Source organism: Pinus tabuliformis, chromosome 7, assembly GCF_031772625.1.
Source record: "Pinus tabuliformis cultivar Carrire ecotype Pingquan chromosome 7, CPIR1, whole genome shotgun sequence".
In the NCBI taxonomy this organism is placed as follows: domain Eukaryota; kingdom Viridiplantae; phylum Streptophyta; class Pinopsida; order Pinales; family Pinaceae; genus Pinus; species Pinus tabuliformis.
The window spans coordinates 1,558,523,653-1,558,530,680 of record NC_142293.1 but is presented as its reverse complement, the minus strand read 5'-3'; the positions used below and the strand labels follow the sequence as shown (position 1 = coordinate 1,558,530,680).

Below are 7,028 nucleotides of genomic sequence, written 5' to 3'. Positions count from 1 at the left end.
AGAATGATGAAAATAATATTTTCTCTGCATTAGTTCCAAAGACAACCAATCCACTGCAACAAAGTGAGCAACTCATCCCAGGGAAAGAAATTGGTGGCAGCAAGCGAGAACACTCTACAGAAAGCTCAAATTCTGAAAACGAAACCCCAGCTGCCACAAATGAAGCACAAACGCCTATTGTAATAGCCATGCCCAACAATGAAGGTTGGCAGAAGGTGGAAAAAAGAAAGGTAGGAAAGCATAGATAGCCATTAAATTATTATTTTTAGATCCTGTTAAATCAGGACAATTTTTTATAAAGCATATGTTGGTTCACCATCTACAACATGTAATTTTGCTCAATATGAATAAAATTACGATTTTTACATTGGAAAAAAAACTTCTATTATATTCTATTTTATTGATAAATTCAATTTTGATAATTTAAGATCCAAATCTTTTGAAAATCATTTGAAGCTTCATATAATTGTTTTTAAGGTCAAAACATTGTTATTGTCTTGTTATTTGAACTCATAATCATATATATATTAGTAAAAAGATTAAATATTAAGAATTTTTTAACTAAAAGACTAAATATAATTTTTTAATGTGTGAGTAAGAAATTTAAAAATAAAAATTGGAAATGAAATGTAAAAATACTTAACAAAATAACTAAGATAATTTAAATTATATATATATATATATATATATATATATATATATATATATATAGCACAATCATATAAATTAAATTGCTCTCAAGTGATATTTGACATCACATGTACATTCTCTTCCTCACGTGATGAAGAGAGAATGACTAAGGATTGGATAAGCATATGTAGTTTCCTTAAAGATATAACATCCAAGAAAGGAAAAGTAATTATCCACTTAACACACAATGCATATCATCTTTCACACACACAAAAAAAACCAACCACAACTCTTCAAAACATTCTCCTATAAGTATTTATCTAGAGTGATTAAAGTAGTAATTACATAGAGAGTAATAGGGAGCTAAGACTTTGAAGGGGAAAGGCGGGTGCAGGTCTCCAAATTTCTCCATGGAAACGTCGGCATCAGCTTCCACAAACAGCACGCCTTTGCTCGTGCAATCCACGACAAGCTTACCGAAGGGCGCTTCTCTCAATCTTCCAGCAAAAGGATAGTAAAACACCAAAACCTTCGCCAGCGACTCTCTGATAACTTTGGCGGGATCCTCACCTTTTTTCGGCGGATCGAACCGATAGAATTGAAGGTTGGGAATATAAAATCTGAGAGTCAGTTGATCATCTAGATTGGAAAGGTATAGCAACCCTTTGGGAGTAGGCACGAGAGGATCCACAAGGATAGCCGGCTTTCTGGTGACCTTTATATTCAGAGCAGCCATGAAAACAAAGCTGTGGAGAATCAATGAAAAGCTATGAAGCGAGCACGCAATCGAAGATGGAAGAGACGTCGAAGCCTGCGTTTGGTGAGATATATATAAATCGAAGCCCGCCTTTTTCTACTGATGTGACCAGTATAACAAATACCATCCGCCATGAAAGATGTACAACAAAGGTGACGTCATATGTTTTTATGGAATGGAGTTGTCTTTAAAGAGACTTTTTGGAAGCTTTTCTGGTGGGTTTTTCCAGTCAAAATCTGGCAGCAATTAAATTTAGCTTTTTCGGTGGGTTTTTCCGGTCAAAATCCGGCAGCAATATTTACTCTATGATCCACTTTATGTTTATGTACACTCAAAAAAGAGGTTTTATTTAGGTGAATCCTATGGTCCAAATACAAAAAAACATTATTAACGGTTAATATTAATATTAAAAGTTTATTATCATTATTATTAAATCTAATATTTGTATTAATATATTATAATATTAATATTATTAAATTTAATAACTTTAGATTAATACAACATTAAATTTTATATATATATATATATATATATATATATATATATATATATATATATATAGATATAGATATGAACTTTGGATATATATGGGAGGGAAGAACAATGACATAGCGTGATAGAGGTGGAGAGATAGGGGGAGTCACAAGAGAGAGATGAAGATAAACTAAAGGAGAGGGGAGAGGAGGAATCAAGAGAGAGAAAAGGATAAGAGTGAGAGAGGTAGAGAAGGGTAAGATGGAGAGGGAGACATAAAGATGGAGAGGGGAGAGAGAGAGAAGGAGAGAGGGAGGGAGATAATGAGAGGATTGGTGGGTAGAGAAAGAGAGAGCGAAAGAGAGAGAGAGAGAGAGAGAGAGAGAGAGATGGGGGAAGAGAGAGGGAGGTAGGAGAGAAAGGGAGATAGAGGAAGGACAAGAGAGAGGAGGAGAGAGGGAGGGATAGAGAGATGGAGTTGGAGGGGGAGAGAGGGAGGGAAGAATAAAGACATAGAGAGCAAGAAGTGGAGAGAGAAAAGGAGCGACAAGGGAGAGATGGAGAGAGAGTGTGTATGTTTAGGGGTGAGATAAAGAGACAAAGAAGGAGAGAAGGAGAGAAGGGGGGGAGAAGGAGAGAGGGAGGGATAAAGTAACCTAGTTGGAGAGAGTGAGAGAGAGAGAATGATGGGGGAAGAGAGAGGGAGGTAGGAGAGAAAGAGAGAGAGAGGAGGGATGAGAGATAGGAGGAGAGCGATGGGGGAAGAGAGAGGATTGGAGGGAAAAGAGAGAGAGAGAGAGAGATGGGGGAAGAGAAAGAGAGGTAGGAGAGAAAGGGAGAGAGAAGAAGGATGAGAGAGGGAGCGAGAGAGGACCAGAGAGGGAGGGATAGAGAGATGGAGTTGGACGAGGGGGCGGAGAGAGGGAAGAAGAAAGACATACATAGTGAGAAGTGGAGAGAGAGAGGGAGTGACAAGGGAGAGATGGAGAGAGAGTGTGTGTATGTTTGGTGGTGAGAAAAAGAGACAATGAAGCAGAGATGGAGAGAAGGGGGGGGGAGGAGAGAGGATGAGAGAGGGAGGGATACAGTAACAGAGGTCGAGGGTAAAGAGAGAGAGAGAGGTCGGAGAGAAAGGGAGAGAGAGGAAGGAAGAGAGAGGATGTGTGAGAGTGGAGAGAGGGAGGGAAAGAGAGATGAAGTTGGAGGGGGGCAAAGAGGGAGGTAAGAAGAAATACATAGAGAGAGAAAGGTGGAGAGAGAGAGGGAGTGATAAGGAAGATGGAGAGAGAAGGAGAGAGGACATCAAGAGGAAAGAGAGAGAAGTGGGGGAGGGGGAGAGAAGGGAGAGGAAGAGGAAGAGGGTGGGATAGATATATAGATTGGAGAAAGAGAGTATTTTTTTGGGGTGATATAGAGAGACAAAGGGAGATAGAGATATTGATAGAAGGTGAATAGAGGGAGGGATAGAGAGATTGATAAATATGGAGTGAGTGTGTGTGTGTGTGTATTTGGGGGGGTGAGATAGAGATAAAAGGTAGGGATGGAGGGGAGATATAAATATATATGGAGGGGGGAGAGAGGGAAGAATATTTATTACACTTGATGCATTGATTTCAGTGTAGATGGCGATTTCTAATCCTATTAGATTGCTTGCACTAGATGCATTGATTTTACTGTAGATGTTGATTTCTAATGATATTTGATTGCTTGCACTAGATGCATTGATTTAAATGTAGATTATTTCTAATCCTATTTAATTTCTTGCACTAAATTCATATATTTTAATGTAGATGGTGATTTCTAATCCTATTTGATTTCTTGCACTGGATGCATTGATTTCAATGTAGATGTTAATTTCTGATTATATTTGATTGCTCGCACTAGATGCATTGATTTCAATGTAAATGATTTCTAATCCTATTTGATTGCTTTCACTAAATGGATTAGTTTAAACATAGATGGTGATTTCTAATCCTATTCGATTGCTTGCACTAAATGCATTGATTTTACTGTAGATGTTGGTTTCTAATCCTATTTGATTGTTTGCACTAGATGCATTGATTTGAGAGTAGATATTGATTTCTAATCTTATTTTATTGTTTGCATTAGATGCATTGATTTAAGTGTAGAATTTGTTTTCTAATCTTATTTGATTGCTTGTATTAGATGCATTGATTTTGGTGTAAGCACAAAAAATTATTGGCAATGTACATTGATTTTTGTGTTATAGTAACTCAACTTATTAATATTGGAAAGAAAGAGAGACAAGGTATGATGTTTACTACAACAATGCGAGCTAAAGATTTAAATAGTTTATGATTTCAATTGTCCTTTTCATATAATCGATATGAAAATATGACAAAACTAATAAGGGTGACAATAAGAATAGTAGAAGAAAATAGTTTGAGATTGATCACAATAAAGTCTATTTGTAATTAACTACATTCTTATTATTCACATTTTCTATCATTCAACACAATTACATTGTCACTTTGCATTTAGATTTTTTTATTTCATCATTTTTCATCATTAAAGTTATTAACAATATTTATCATCTCAACAAACTGAGGTAACTAAGAAAATTTAAAATTAAAATAATCTCAGACATTTTTAACATATTTAAAATGATTATATTAATATTACATGTATTTACATATTATTGATAAAATTAATCATATCTTTGATAAATTTTCCTTGGTCGCACACTAGATCCATCTTAACATCGGATCTATCAAATGTCTCGAGGTGCAAACATTTCCTCACGTTTTTCACTCAAAAAAGAGGTTTGCATCTCGAGAGATTTGATCCCTCTCGGTGCTTGATAAATCCGGCATGAAAACAAAGTTGTGGAGAATCAATGAAAGGGTATGAAGTGAACACGCAATCGAAAATGGAAGAGATGCCAAAGCCTATGTTTGGTGAGATATATATAAATCGAAGCCCGCCTTTTTCTACTGATGTGACCAGTATAACGAATACCATCCGCCATGAAAGACTAAACATGAAAGATGTACAACAAAGGTGACGTCATATGTTTTTATGGAATTGGATTCTTAAATTTTTATTTTTATAATAGTTTTTTTTTTAAAATTCAAGGAAATGGTATGGATCTGATTTTTTCTAAATTTTCTAGAATATTAGTATAATATTTAGAGTGATATATAAGTCAAAAGTTAAAATTTATGAACATTTTTTTTAATTAAATTTATTAATTAAAAAAATTTCATGTAAAATACTATTATATAAATTCAATTATGGTTGTTTTTTTAAGTATGTGGTATTATAAGTCATAGTATTAGCACATAGTATTGTATATATGTCAAATTTTATATAGAATATTTGCAGTTATATACATAAGTCAAAAATTGAAATTTATTTTCAAAGTAATTATTTTTTTATTAATTAAAAAATTCTCATGTGAAAGAGTATTATATAAAGTCAATTATGTGTTTTTCACATATGTGGTATTGATAAGTCATAGTATTAGCCCATCATATTGTAACAAAGACTATTTAGAAAGTTGAAATTTATGAACAAAGTAATTATTTCTTTTTTGTTTTTTTAATTAAATTTGTTAACTAAAAAAATTTCATGTGAAAGAGTATTATATAAAGTCAATTAAGGTTTTTCCAAGTATGTAATATTGATAAGCCATAGTATTAACCAATAGTAGTGTATCCATGTCAAATTTTCTAGAATATTTATAAGTATATACATAAGTCAAAAGTTGAAATTTAAGTGTAAAGTAATTTTTTTTTTTTATATTATTTTTTTATAAATTTATTAATTAAAAAATTCTCATGTGAAATAGTATCATATAAAGTCAATTATGGTAATTATTTATTTATTTTTAATTATACTTATTAATTAAAAAATTCTCATGTTATATAGTGTCATATAAAGTCAATTATGGTTTTTTTAGGTATGTGGTATTGATAAGCCATAGTATTAGCCCATGGTATTGTAACAAAGACTATTTAGAAATTAAGAATCTTCATGATAAAGTGAGGGTAAGTCTTTTATCTGTTGTGCAAGTGATTAAGTGGATGGTAGAAATTTAATTTACATAATATTTTAAAATAGTTTTAATAATAGATATTTAATTTACAAAATATTTTAGAATATTTTTCAATGTAGTAATAGATGAAAACTTGAGATTTATTTAAAAAATAGTTATACTCCTTCAACATTTTTAATTAAATTGATTAATTTAAAAAATGTCATATTCATGTCATATAAATATGAGTTGTGTTTTTTTTGGCATGTGGTATTACTAAGTCATGAGATTGACCTTTGATATTGCGACAAAGTCTATTTATCATAAGGAATTTTATGATATAGTTTTAATAATAGATATTTAATTTATAAAATATTTTAGAATATTTTTAGATGTAGTAATAGATGAAAACTTGAGATTTATTTCAAAAGTAGTTATACTCCTTCAACATTTTTAATTAAATTGATTAATTAAAAAAATGTCATATTCGTGTCATATAAATATGAGTTGTGTTTTTTTTGGCAATGTGAAATGTATCATGAGCTAAATGTTTTCATATTTATGGACATTTATCAACAATTTAATTTATATGGTTGCCTTAGTTTATCAAGAATATAAAATCATATATTTCAAATATAAATAATAATTGAGTCGAGAGGCTCATTCTACAACCCAAAGAGATGTGTAAGTACGCCCATGTTCAACATGGAATTGACATGTGTCCCTTTAATATATATATATATATATATATATATATATATATATATATATATATATTAAAAAAAATGACAGATATAATAAAAACTAAAAATGAATATAAGTATTTAGTTTGTTTAATTAAAAGTATTATAAAACATCAATAATCTCACTCTATGTCTATGCTAAGAAGAAGTTATAAAAATATATCACTCAATCTAGACAATAAATAAAATATATAGTAAAAAAACAAAAGTGGATACGTCGTGGGTTTGTTTAATTAAATGTATAATCAAACATCAATAATCTCACTTTATGACCATACTAAGAAGTGGTAAAAATATTTCACTCTCACTCTCAACCATAAATAAAATATTTTGATGTCTATATTAAACAACATAATCTTATATGATCAACTTTATATAGAAATAAAGTACTTAAAAGTTAAAAAAAACTATATATACATTATATAAG

The 7,028-nt window shown here is 31.3% G+C and overlaps 1 pseudogene; it reads right to left on the bottom strand.

Moving 5' to 3' along the window:
• Nucleotides 1-946: 946 nt before the first annotated feature.
• On the bottom strand, nucleotides 947-1,366 carry LOC149253934 (13-hydroxylupanine O-tigloyltransferase pseudogene; annotated as a pseudogene).
• Between the last annotated feature and the right edge of the window lie 5,662 nt (nucleotides 1,367-7,028).